Consider the following 15,057-nt stretch of genomic DNA (forward strand, 5'->3'; position numbering starts at 1 on the left):
TTTGGGAGTGGAATTGTCTTAGAATACAAAGGCTATTGATTTTTGTGTGTTGATTTTATATTCTTCCTCTTTACCAAACTCTTCTATGAGTTCCAATTGTCCCTTCATGGAGTCTTTTGGATTCCCTATATACAGAATCATGTCATCTTCAAATAGAGATAGTTTGACTTCTTCCTTCCCAGTTTGTATTTCTTTGATTCCTTTTTCTTGTGTAATGGTTCTGGCTAAAACTTCCAGGAAAAAAGTAGAGAGAGTGCAGTCTCTGGAAAGAATTAGGGAGGAAACCACAGTCAAAACTCCATGTAAAATAGAGGGACACTGTGGATCAACATGGATGTTGTGGATGCACAGAACTCAGGACCCCAGGACTTGAGAGTCTTTGTGCCAGCTTTAGAGAGTGAGGTGAGACCAGACTGCAGCAGTCCAAAGCACTGGCAATAAAGCCGTGGGAAGAGCTTGGTGTGAGTCCAGCTTGGAGCTTTTGGTGGACATTGTACCTGTCAACTTAGAGAGAAAAAATGTGGGTACATTTCTCTCTCTCTGACCACCCAGCACCAGCATCCTGTAACTACTGAAGAGAAGGCAGGTGATATTTTGTATATAAATAACAGCTGCACCAGTTTGTGTCCAAGTGCTCAGTTGAGAGGAGATGCCTGCATTTGGCTGTGGAATTGAAAGGGAGCTGAGTGCTCATGACTGTGGGAGCCTGGGATACTATGACTGTGAAAACACTGGCTGCATGGGAGGAGACAGAATGTGGCTGGATCTTTTAGCAGTCACTGTGGGCAGTTCCACATGTCTGGGGCTCCCTGATTTCCTATGGAAGGTCATTGCTCTCGGATCCATGCCCACACAGATCCTTTGTGTGGTTCTTGTGGCAGTTCAGATGAATATTTAACCAACTGGGGCTAGCTCCCAGGTACTGGTATCCCTGGAGGTGAAGGGGTGTGCATGAGACTTTGCCCACAGTTGCTGATCAAAGCTTCTCTGATAAAAAAAAAGGAGATTTAACACACCCAACTTGGATGTCACCTTGGACACTCCCCTCACCCTGGAGCACTGAACAGAGCTTCCTTGCCGTACCAACACATACCTTCCACTGAAAGAAAAGACACTCCACTAAGCCAAAGAGACATAATGCAAAGATAAAAGCTATCATAGGAAAACAACAACAACAACAAGAAGTATCTCCATAAGTGCCTAAAAATAAACATAGCAATTCAAGAAACAAGAATAAGGAAGACAATTTGACACTCCTAAAGGAACACAACAGCACTTTAATACTGGATTGTGAAGATGATGAGATTGAAGAAATGCTAGAAATGGAATTCAAAAAACTGATGGTTGGATTAGTTAGAAGTAATCGAAAGCAAATCCATGAATTAAAGAAATCCATACATGACATGAATTAAAATGTTTCCCATGAAATTGAGATTTTTAAATAGAAATCAAAACAATATATTGGAAATGAAGAATTCAATAAATCAAATAAAAATGCAGTGAGAAGCCTTAACAACAGACTTGTTGAGGCAGAAGAAAGAATATTGAAGATAGAAGACAGATCTCTGGATATTTTGTAGTCAGCCCCCCCCCCCAAAAAAAAAGAAAGAAAAAAATTCGAAAATTTAAAATGTTTTTGCAGATTTATGGGATACTACCAAACAACCCAACATACAGGTCTTAGAAGTTCCTGAAGGCATGGAAAGAGAGAATTAGTTAGAAGGTGTTTACAGTGAAATAATTAGAGACAATTTCCCTAATTCAGAGAAGGAAAAAAGAGGTTCAAGTACAGGAAGCTCAGAGACCTCATAATAGACATGATTAGAAAAGATCTTCACAACACGTTGTAGTCAAACTCTCCACAATAAAATATAAAGAAAAGTTTCTAAAATGTGCGCAAGTGAATGGCAAGATTAATTTCGGATGATTTCCAAATTTGTTCACAACTGATTTCTCATTAGAAACCCTATAGGCTAGGAGAGAATGATGAGATATAGTCCAAGTCTCATGAGAATAGAATACAGCAAAAGCAGTGTTAAGAGGAAAGTTTATAGAAATTGGTGCCTACATCAAGAAATTGTAGGGGCTAGCACTTTAGTGTAGTGGGTAAATCCAGCACATGTAGTGCTGGCATCCCATATTGGTGCCGATTCGAGTTCTGGCTGCTCCACTTCTGATCCTGCTCTCTGTTATGTCCTGGGAAAGTGGTAGATGATGGCCTGCGTCCTTGGGCCCCTGTATCCGTGTAGGAGACCAGGAAGTAGCTCCTGGCTCCTGGCTTCGGATTGGCACAGCTCTGGCCATTGCAGCCATCTGTGGAGTGAGCTAGCAGATGGAAAACCTCTCTCACTCTGCCTCTCCCTCTCTGTAACTCTGCCTTTCAAATAAATTAATTAAATTTAATAAAAAATAAATTTGAAAGATACAAAATAAATGAGCTATCAAATACATCTTAAGTACATAGACAAACAACAGCAAATCAAACTCAATATTAGTAAGAGAAAAGAAATAATTAAAATTAGAGAATAAGTAAGTAAAATTTAATAGAACAAAAAAAGAGCAGCAAAAACAAAGAGCTTGCTTTTTGAAAAAATAAACTAAATTGACACACCATTGATACAACTAACTAAAAAAAGAATAAAAGATGAGGAGGGCCCAAATCAACAACATTAGAGATGAAAAAGGAAAGGTAACAACAGATACCCAGAAATAAAATGAATCATCAGAAATTACTACAAACAGCTATATACCAACAAATCAGAAATATAGAAGAAAAGGATAGATTTCTAGATGTATACAATCTACCTCAATTGAACCATGAAGAAATAGAAAGCCTAAACAGATGAACAACCAAGAGGAAAACTGAATCAGGTATGAAGACATTCCCAATCAAAAAAGTCCAGTATTAGATGGCTTCGCTTCTGAATTCTACCAGATATTTAAAGAATTAATTCCAATTCTTGTTAAGATATTCAAAATCATTGGAAGAGAGGGAATCCTCCTAAACACCTTCTATGAAGCCAGCAGCACCTTAATTACTAAAGCTAGAAAAGATACAACAGAGAAAGAGAACTACAGACCAATTTCCTTGATGACTATAGATGCAAAAATTCTCACAAAATACTAGCCAATTGAATCCAACAACACATCAGAAAGCTCAATTACCAGAACCAAGTGAAATTAATCCCTGGCATGCAGGGATGGTTCAACATTCACAAACAGATCAATGTGGTATATAAAATTAACAAACTGATGGACAAAAGCCATATGATTATCTCAATATATGCAGAGAAAGCTTTTGACAAAATACAACACCCTTTAACAATGAAAACTTTAGGCAAATTGGGTATAGAAGGAATATTGTTCAACACAATCAAGGCAATTTATTACAAATGCACGGCCAGCATCCTTTTGAATGGGAAATGTTGAAAGCATTCCCACTAAGATCCAGAGCCAGACAAGAATGCCCACTCTCTCCATTGCTGCTCACTACATTACTGGAAGTTTTAGCCAGAGCCATTAGGCAAGAGAAAGAAATCAAAGGGATACAAATTGGGAATGTGGAAGGCAACATATTCCTATTTGCAAATGACATGATTATATTTATAGGGGAATCAAAAGATTCCACTAAAAGACTATTGGAACTCATAAAAGATTTTAATAAATTGTCAGGATATAGAATCAACACACAAAAGTCAATTAGCTTTTGTATTCTCAGATAATGTCACTGCTAAGAAAAAAACTTCTAAGATCATTCCTATTCATAATAGCTACAAAAAAATCAAATACCTTGGAACAAATTTAACCAAGGATGCCAAAGACTCCTTTGATGAGAATTGCAAAATATTTAAGAAAATGGAAATGTCTTCCATGTCCATGATGTGGAAGAGTTAATATCATCAAAATGCTCATTCCATCAAAAACAATTTACAGATTCAATGCAATACCAACCAAAATGCCAAGCACATTCCTCTCAGATATAGAGAAAATGATGTGGAAATTCATATAGAAGCAGAGGACGCCATGAATAGCAAGGACAATCTTTTCAACAAATGGTTCCGGGAAAACTAAATCTCCACATGCAGATTGTATGAAGCAAAGACCCCTATCTTACACCTCACACAAAAATCCATTCAAAATGTATAAAATAACTACATCTATCAACTTATTAGAGAACACAGTATTTTCACAGTCCCAGCACACAAGATTCTCACAGTCATGAGCATTCAGGCCTCTGTCAATGCTCCCAGACAGACTCAGGTGTCTCTTCTTGGCTGGTTGCTTTGCGTGCAAACACAAGCTGTCACAGCTGTTATGTACGTCCATAATGAATCACACCCTCTCTCAGTGATTTTATAGGATGCCAGCGCTGGGTGGTCAGGGAGAGAGAAACTTGCCCACTTTTTTTCCCAATAGTTTGGCAGGTACACTGTCCCCCAAAAGTTTCCAAGCTCTACTTAAACCAGGCTTTTCCCATAACTTTATCAGCAATGCCTTTGGTTGATGCAATTTGGTCTCACCTGACTCTTGAAAACTGGTACTGAAGCTCTCAAATTCTGGGATCCTGAGTTGTGTGCATCCACAACCTCCATGTTGATCCAAAATGTCCCTTTAATTTGCATGAAGTTGTGTCTGCAGTTCTCTCCATAACTCTTTCCTGAGACTGCACACTCTTCACTTTTTTTAAGTATCTTCCCCCAGCCTAGACCTGTAAGCTCCCTTCCTATTCAACCATCTTGGAATTCTCTCTGCATATCTATTGATTTGGGTCTTCTCTCTCTTTGTTGTTGTTGCTGTTGTTGTTTTGGTTAGGTAGGACAATGGCATATCAATTTTGTGTATTTTTAAAAGCTCTTCATTTTACTAATCTTTTGTAATTTTTGTTTCAATTTCATTCATTTCTTCTCTAATTATAATTATTTCTTTACATGTACGAACTTTGGGTTTGGTTCGCTGTTGCTTTTATAGGTTCTTGAGATGCAGTGATAGCTTATTTATTTGCTGCCATTCCAATAGTTTGAAGTAGGCACCAACTGGTATAAGCTTTCTTCTTAATACTGCTTTTGCTGATTTCATAAGTTTTTTAAGTGATATTGCTGTCTTCATTCATTTTCAGAAAATTTTTTTTATTTCTCTTTTGCTTTCTTCTATTACCCACTGTTCATTCAGGTGTATGTTGCTCAGTCTCCATGTGTTTGTATATGTTCTTGAGATTCTCGAGTTGTTAATTTCCTACTTCATTACATTGTGGTCAGAAAAGAAAATTTTATACAACAAAAACATCACAATGCCAGATTTCAACACATTCAATAGGGCATTTATAATCAAACCATCATGGTACTCAAAAAAATAATAAAAGATGTGTTGAGCAATGGGATAGAATAGAAACTCCAGAAGGAGGCTGGCACTGTGGCGCAGCAGGTTAAAGCTCTGGCCTAACGTGCTGGCATCCCATGTGGGCACCAGTTCTAATCCCAGCTGCTCTTCTTCCAATCCAGCCCTCTGCTATGGCATAGGATAGCAGTAGAAGATGGCCCAAGTGCTTGGGCCCCTGCACCCACATGGGAGACCCGGAAAGAAGCTCCTGCCTCCTGACTTCAGATTGGCACAGCTCCAGCCGTTGCAGCCATCTGGGGAGTGAACCAGTGGATGGAAGACCTCTCTCTCTGTCTTTACCTCTCTCTGTAACTCTGTCTTTCAAGAAAAAAAAGAAACTCCAGAAATCATTCCACACATCTACAACCAATGTATCTTTTAAAAGGAGCTAAAATCAATCCTTGGAGAGAGGACAGTCTCTTCTTCAAAAAATACTTCTGGGAAAACTGGGTCTTTGGATGCAGATGTATGAAAACGGGCTCCTATTGTACACCTTACACAGAAATGCACTCAAAAGGAATCAAAGACCTAAATCTATGACCATATTGCATCAAATTACCAAAGAACATTGAGGAAAATCTACAAGACATTGACATAGGCAAAGATGTCTTAGAAAAGACCCCAGAAGCATGGATAATCAAAGCTAAAATTGACAAATGTGTTACTTCAAACTGAAATCATCTGCACTGCAAAGGAAGCACTCAGCACAGTGAAGTGGCAGCTGAGAGATGAGAGAAAATATTTGCAAACTATGAAATTAAAAATGAATTAATATCCTGAATCTATAAAGAGCTCAGGACACTCAACAACAACAAAACAAGCAATCCAGTTCAAGAATGGGCAAAGTACTGGAGCAGGCATTTTTCAAAAGAGGAAATCTAAATGGCCAATAAACACATGAAAAATTGCTCAGGATCACTAGGCATCTGGGAAAAGCACATTAAAACCACAATGAGGTTTCACCTCACCCTAGTTAGCATTGTTCTCATATAGAAATCAACAAAAAAATCAATGCTGACAAGGTGGTGGTTAAAAAGTACCCTAATCCCTAATCCCATCTTGGTGGAAATGTAAACTGGTACAGCCACTGTGGAAGACAGTATGGAGATACCTCAGAACTCTGAAAATAGATCTACAATATGACCCACCAATCCCACTCCTAGGAAATTACCCAAACATAATGAAATCAACATATGATAGAGTTATCTGTACCCCCATGTTCACTATAGGTCAATTCACAATAGCTAAGATATGGAATCAATTCAAATGCCCATTGACTGATAATCGGATAAAGAGATTATGGCATGTATACACACTATGGAATACTACTCAGAGGTTAAAACAAACATGAAATTTTATTTTGTGCAACAAAATGGATGCTACTGGAAGCCATTATACTTAGTGAAATATGCCCATCTCAACCCCCAAAAAAGACAGATACCATATGTTTTCCCTGATGTGGGGTAACAGAGTACCTAAATTGTAACACAGCAGAGTGAAATTTACATTTTTGAGATTGGATTATTTTTTATAGCCCTTGCCTCTACTGTTGAGGAACAGTGTTTTTTTAATCCATACTACTTGTTGAACTCTTTACCTAGTGTAGGGTTAACCTTATAAAATGAAGTAAAATGAAACTAGGTATTTGTAATGAAATTAGAATGGGAATAGGAAAGGGAGTCACAAGAAGTGTGGGAGCTAGGGCCAGAGGGAGGGTAGATTGGGAAGAATAACTATCTTCCTAAATCTGCATATATGAAATATATGAAATGTGTTTACCTTAAATAAAATTTTAAAAAAAGAAAACAAAACACAGTAGAAAGGATCAGTATCAGAATAGATCCAACAGGAGAGAAAATTAGATCTAAAATAGACTCCTTGAAAATACAGGCAAAGCAGACAAAGGCATCAGATAGAATGAAAAATGCTTACTGAAATATTTATACAGCATAAAAAGAGCAAGAATCCAATATATTTGATTCAAGAAGAACTCTAAAATGGCAAGTAGGTAGAAATTTATTCAAATGTATAACAGAAAACTTCCAAAACCTGAAGATAAAATTATCCAATCTAATTACAAGAACATAAAAGGTTGCCCATCACTTACACATTAACAAAGAAATCCAAAATCATATAATCAATGCATCCAAGTTTAAAGCTAAAGAGAGGATTCTCAGAGCTGCAAGACAAAAATAACAAATAACTCATAAGTATTTTCCAATTTCCCTGACTGAAGACTTCTAAATAGAAACTGTACAGACCAGAAAAGAGTGGGATGACATTTTTATAATATGGAATTTAAAAAAGCCTCCAAGAATATGGCAACCAGAAAAACTAACTTCAGACGTGTAAAAGAAATAAAGCTATATACCAGGTAACCCAAAGTTGAAAAAATTTATCCACATCAGACCTGTTTCAATAAAAATGATAAAGGGGTTTTTCAAACTGAAAGAAAAAGATATTTCTAAAAAATTAGAAGAAAACAGTAACAAGTAGAAACCTATTTTTAATGTTTACGTTTTATAATAACAAAATTTTATTCTTTTTATTACTTATTTTATATAGAGTATAGATCTTTCTACAAAATTAAGATTCAAAAATATGTTTTGAATTGAAGATGCATTATATTACAATTATTTTTTATATATATATATATATATTTAAGTTGCTATGCTAGAATTTAGGCCTGTAAATATAGGGCATGAGGTATATTCACAATTAAACCCCATCCTACGCAATATTTCATGGCATCATATACAAATAAATCACTTATTTCCTTTGCTTTTATGGCTGTCCATTGTCTGGAGGATTTTATCAACTTCAGTTTGAGTTTCTCTACATTCCATGCTGAAAGTTCAGTTCCAGACACAGTTCTTACCTTTTTTTTTTTTTTTTTTTTTTTTTGGACAGGCAGAGTTAGACAGTGAGAGAGAGAGACAGAGAGAAAGGTCCTCTTCCTTCCGTAGGTTCATCCCCCAAATGGCCGCTACCGCTGGTGCTGCGCGGATCTAAAGCCAGGAGCCAGGTCTTCCTCCTGGTCTCCCATGCGGGTACAGGGCCCAATCACTTGGGCCATCCTCCACTGCCTTCCCGGGCCACAGCAGAGAGCTGGACTGGAAGAGGAGCAACTGGAACAGAACCAGCGCCCCAACCGGGACTAGAACCTGGGGTGCTGGTGCCGCTGGCACAGGATTAGCCCAGTGAGCCTTGGCTTACCTGTTTTTTTTTTTTTTTTTTAAGATTTATTTTATTTATTTGAAAGATAAGAGTTACAGAGTGAGGTAGAGACACACAGAGAGATATCTTCCATCCGCTGGTTCACTCCTCAGATAGCCACAACAGCCGGAGCTGAGCTGATCCGAAGCCAGGAGCCAGGAGCAGAGGCCCAAGCACTTGGGCAATCTTCTACTGCTTTTCTAGGCCATAGCAGAGAGCTGGTTTGGAAGAGGAGCAGCCAAGACTAGAACCAGCACCCATATGTGATGCTGGCACTTCAGGCCAGGGCTTTACCGTGCTGTGCCATAGCGCTGGCCCCTAATTCTTACTTGTTAATTACTAAAGGCAACCTTCTCTAAAGATTAAAATCATCATACAGCAAAAGTTGTCCTAGATTCATATTTTAATTGACTAATAAATTCTCCTAATCAATCTCGAAATAACTACAGAAAATTATTCATTTAAAATAACTAATGAACATAAACCTTTGCATAAACTTACAGGCATTTGTGTCATGCCATGAAGAGTAAAAATTTTAAGACTTTAGAGGATTGACAAAGTTTGAGAAATAAGAACCCCATTCTACATTTGTCTTTCTTTGATTTCTTTATTTTTGCTTATTTCCTTTATTTTATTATTTATTTTATTTTATTTAGTTTTATTATTTATTTCATTTCATTTATTTTTATTATAATTAACTTTGCACTATATTTCTATTTTTGAAATTTTTGAGAGAAACTAACTTAAAGAGATTAAATCTACAGGAAACAGTTTGTTTATATATTAAAATATATAATCTATAACAGAATTTACTGATAATGTAGCATGTAGATTTCAAACAATAATTATGGCTAGACTTACTAGGGAAAACTTCTTGGTAGTTAAACATCCAATGCATGGACATATAAAATATCATAAAGTGTCATTAAAAAGTAAATAAGATACTCTGGCCAATTTATAAGCTTGAATGATGGAGTTTTCACTTATGTTAGATCATTGTTGTTTGAAGATTATTTTCTACTATAATTATGCTGCTATACTTTGGTTATTATAATAATTCATAAATAAAATTTTAAGAGTCTGGGTTTAGACTCTCTAGATATGATATTAACTGACAGTAATAAAATTTTATGTATAATAAGTCCTAAAGTAAGCACATAAATTTATTAGCAAAAAGAATATTGTATAGCAATTGGTTTGGGAAATAATGAAATATATTTCTTTGATTACCCAAAAGATGCTTACTCCCATTCTTCTATGGGACACTAGACTGCAACTTTGCAAACAATCAGTAACGACTGTTTGCTGTCAGCACCTTCAGCTTTTTTATGCTGCAACTTTACTTAGATTCCACATAAATTATCTAATTTGCACATTTGATTTCAGTTTCATGGTTGGATACTCTTCAGGTTGGTCTGCTACTTTCACTGTGTTATTTTTCGAAACAGTAGTAATAATAGAGCCCTTACCTTTGTTTTTAACATATCCATCAATTATTCCAGGTAAGTGAAGTGTATCTACTAAAGGTTGTCATATAATAACCACTTAACCCAAATTAATGTCCTTATTGATACATATTAAATTATATTATGAGAGAATATATCTAACACATTTAAGTTATAAATACAGTATTTCTATAAAGTGACAGCTATTTTTCACTTTTAAATTATTGCTTACAACTTTTAATCTATTGCTTTCTTTCACATTCCTATTGCTGTGCCTGATTGTCATATCCAGCATTAACATTGTGAAATCGCAATAGTTCTCAAACTGTTGTAAGGATTACTTAATAAATATTTCAGTACCTTAGCTATAATAGTCATAACATTTGACCAATACTCTCAAGTTTTATGAACTTCTTGAAAAATAATTGTCTTTTTGTACCACTTACTTTGAACAATTTGTATTTTGTAAATACTTTTTTTGTGTAACATTATTATAAAACAGGTAATGTTAATTCACAAATGAGATAATTGAGTGCCAAAAAGAGAAGAAAACAAAACAAAACAAAACAAAAAAACAGTAAAACCTAGCATAAGCTGGCACAGCTAGTAATTGAGGAAAAACAGCACAAACTTTTTCCCCATATGATGATATAGCTTTTGCTTTCAACTTCCATATGCATCTCAGAGATGGTCCAAAATAGATGTGCAGATGCTCACTGAGCTAATTCTCCATTGGAAAACTGTATATGAGGGAGTCTGGATTCTTCTATGTACTGTTTTACTAAACATATAAATTTTTTAAGCTAAGGGATATTGAGAAATTTAACAAACTTGAACTTATAAATACTCAGAGCAGTATTAAATTCTCAATCTCCACATGGTCTTCCATTATAAGAGCTAGTTAATCCTCACTGAAGTGTATACATACGGTAGATAGAAGAAATTTTGGAAGGCAGGGGCTAGGTTCTGTGGGTTAAAAATGCAGGAGTGTAGGAGAGGGTCAGTAACACTTTGACTTGTTCCACAGTAGAGTGCACAGAGACAGTCATTTACTCCATTCCATGGTCCAGATCTTGACTGGAAGGGACTTGAAGCAGGAAATCTTCCAAAAACAAGAACAACTCCAACGCAGACACTATGGTACATATTCATAAATCCATGGCCTCATATGGGATAAGGCAGCAACCTGGTAAGAAGAAATGAGCTCAGTAGCCACGACTCAGAAGCAATGCTTAGGAAGTATTTACAGTGGACATCAAAGGCTGTGTACTTAGGTCCTGGGGAGATTTCTTGTAGTCAAGCTTGTGACATTGCATTCCACTGAAACAGCTGCATGATAAGCATCCAAAAATATAAAGGAAATGAAGCTTTGGGCCCATCCAAGTTTACCTCTCATCATCTTATTGCTGTATTCATGTATTGATAATGCTCAGTGTTATGTGACTACCCTTGAGTGAACATAAAACCATTTACTTTTCCATTGCTTTGTTGATAGGCATTGTGAATATGTATGATTTTTGATTTTTACAAATACTGTTACTTATAACTTAATAGTCCAGGGCTCTCAACTTTGGCTCCAGGCCTGATTCTGGCCTTTGTTTTCAATTATGGATGGAATTGGCAGGTAGGAGCCCTCTCTTTATCAGTATTTCTCCTTCTCTCTCCTTCTCAATAAATAAAAATTAAAAGAAAATTAACACTGGCTTCATAAGACAGTGGAAACTGATCATAATTTCCCTTTCTCAGATAAAATTTATGTAAATCTGTTAGTATTTATCTCTTTCAATGTTATAAATGAATCACAATAAAATCACATAGAGGCAGGAACTGATCAGGTCCATCAATATGATGCTGTGCCATGTTGGGTTAAGGCACTGGGTTCTAGTGTTTCACAGCTCTGTGGTTCATGATAATGTATGATAATCTGTACAGAGAAGTGTAAGTAGGAAACTGGTAGGTGTGGAACGCAAAAATAAATATATGGGAAGACCAGTTGCCTAGTTGTGCTCTATATATGTGTAGAATTATTACATTACATCCCATTTAAATGTACAAGTAGTACATGTCAATTCAAAATTTAAAATAATAATTAATAAGAAAGAAAGACACAAACCATGTCTTTTCTTTCTTGTTTCTTGTGCATGGCTGTCATGATCTTTTGAAAAAGGACATCAGTTCCAAAGGCCTCTGAAATTTCAGATGTTACTTCCAGAGGTTCCTTTCCTTGTAGACTACTACTCTTGTCACCTTAAGTCTCTGTTAAATATCTATATTGAACATTCAGTTATATTGATCTTTTAGGCCACATCTCAGGAATGTTTTTTCTCCTTAGTTTTGTTATACTTAAGGAGATTTTAATCTTTTTTAATGCATTTAGCCTATAAATTATCATCTTGCCTAGATGTCCTAAGCCAATGTTCTTAAAGATGATTATGTCTCCTGAAGCAAGAATGAGATTCTCACATTCTGTTAAATGAGAAGAGTATGTGACATTGAAAAGTAAATTCTATGAATTAGTCTTTTATATATATATATATATATATTTATACATATAAGTCCTCAGTGCTGCCTCCCAGAGTAGCATTAGCAGAAAGCTAAAATCAGCAGACAGTTAGAAATCAAAACCAGGTATTCTAGCTTGGGACACCAGCATCCTAGAGTCAGCTGCTTGGCCAAAAGCCTGCTCCCTGCTCAAAGCATTTTTTTTCTAAATTAAAAATAAAGAAGTTTTTTATCTTCTCCACATCACAAAAGCACAATAACCACTTTAATATATATGCTTGACATTAAATGGTATTTATAGTAGTAGTGAAGAAGGAAAATTTACAAATTGCCTTTTAAAACAACTAGAAAATTTAAGGGAAATTAAACAAAATCTCAAAATATTATAGACCCTTTGGGATAAATTTGCTAATGATGTATCTCCAATTCCTATCCAAATTTTCTGATGCCATTCAAAGGAAAAAATGTCCTGCCTTTGACCCTTATGACATAAGAATAGAGAAAGTACTTACACTTTCAATTTAGGCATAGTCTTCAGAATTGGAAGACCAGGAATCCTGACTCTCAAAACAACGATGGATACTCCAGCACCTGAAGTAAGGAGTCTCCAAGAGTGTTATGTCCTGAGTCATAAATATCATGTAAGTTGTTTTGTGATTTTTTCACATACAAAATATGGTTTATTGATGTATCTATACTGTCTCCCACAGTGGCTGGACCAGTTTACATTCCCACCAACAAACACGTCATTTCTAACTATTCCCAAAGCTTATTGGGCACAAGTGATTTTCATTTGTTTATTCAATCCGGTGAATTTGCTTGAACCAAAAGGAATCAGCATATAAATGAGTAATCTGTACCCTCATGTTCATTGTAGCACAATTCACAATAGATAAAATATGGAATCAACTCAGATGTCCATCAACTAACTCAGATGTCCATCAACTGAAACTGGATGAAGAAATTATTGTATATATACACTATGGGCTGAAAAAAAATGAAATCATGTCTTTTGCAACAAAATGGATGCAACTGGAAACCATTATATTTAGTGAAATAAGCCAGTACCCAAAAGACAGATATCGTATGTTTTCCCTGATCTGGGATAATTAATAGAGTACCTAAAATGTAATATATTGGAGTGAAACGGATGTTTTGAGATTCAATGATTGTTTACAATTTTTGTCTTTTGATGAGGAACAGTGTTTTTTTTTTCTTCATACTATTTGTTGAACTCTTTTACTTAGCATAGGGTTAACCTTACAATCATGAAGTAAATGGAAAGTAAATCTCTGTAAAAATTAAGAGTGGGAATGGCAGAGGGAAGAGGAGGAACAGTTGGAGCACGGGCGGGAGGGAGGGAAACGTCACTGTGTTCCTAAAGTGGTATATATGAAACAAATGAAACTTGTATAACTTAAATAATAATTTTTAAAAAGAAAAAAAACAAGAAATGCTTTATTATTATTCTTTATGTTTCAGCTATAGTCATTCATCTTTCACACCTGAAGTTTATTTATATCTAAAATAATTTTCTTGGTAAAAATTCATATTCTAATCCACTGATTCTATTACTCTGATGATACATGAGCAGGTTTATTATTTTTAACTACATTTTTAACAAGTATTAGACATACATACTTGCCATGGGAATGACTTTCATATCAACTTGCTCTTTATTGAAAGATTAATACTGACTTATTATCTACTCTAGGACATTCTATCTAGATTTAATATTATTATGTTTTACCAGAGGCTTACATAGATCATACACATTATTTGTCACTACAGGTATTTGACTGTGTTTCCTAAGAATTTGCTCAGTTGTTTATATTAGTGAAGTTTATATTAGTACATAAGTTTACATAAGTATTGCTGACTGTCAGGGCATTCTAAAATACAGGGAGGATATTTCAGGTTTAAAGTCTCCCAAATTATATGAGTTAAATATGCATTTTATTTAAGAGAGAGCTCACATCTGCTCATTCATTCCTCCAAGAACTCATGGTGGCTTGGGACTAGAGTGAGCGCTGAAGCCTGGAGCTTTTGTTTATATTTCAGCAGTTTAGTTACAAGAGTGTTTATAAAGTTGATATTTTTCCACATTCTCAAATATATTTTTGCATTAGCATGCATTAAATATCTGTACATGGAAGCAAAAATAAATCAGTTTCTGTTTACCCAATATTTTCTTATCATCTCATTACAATTAACTACTAATTAAGATGACTAAATGTAGAACCCTAAAAATCAAGTATCCTGAATTGTATGCAATCTCACAATTATAAGTCAGTTTCTAATGAAAATAACCTATTGGAAGCTCAATATGCTAAACTAAATATTAGAAAAAAAGGCCAATTATTCTGGGAAAGGAATTCCAATACTTCTTACAACAAGACAAGGTGTGACTATGCCAGTAAAGTGTAATACAAGTGGTACTAACAGGCTATGACTGAAGGTAATTAACAACAGAAATACAATTGCAGATGTTTTGTGGAGTAGCTCATGAGATTGAAGA

General features: G+C 35.4%; 1 pseudogene; it reads left to right on the plus strand.

Annotated features, from left to right (window-relative positions):
• The first annotated feature begins 330 nt into the window (after positions 1-330).
• LOC127491966 (putative elongation factor 1-alpha-like 3) overlaps positions 331-15,057 on the plus strand; it is a 74,272-nt pseudogene continuing 59,545 nt past the window's right edge.

This window comes from Oryctolagus cuniculus, chromosome 9, assembly GCF_964237555.1.
Source record: "Oryctolagus cuniculus chromosome 9, mOryCun1.1, whole genome shotgun sequence".
NCBI classification, from domain to species: domain Eukaryota; kingdom Metazoa; phylum Chordata; class Mammalia; order Lagomorpha; family Leporidae; genus Oryctolagus; species Oryctolagus cuniculus.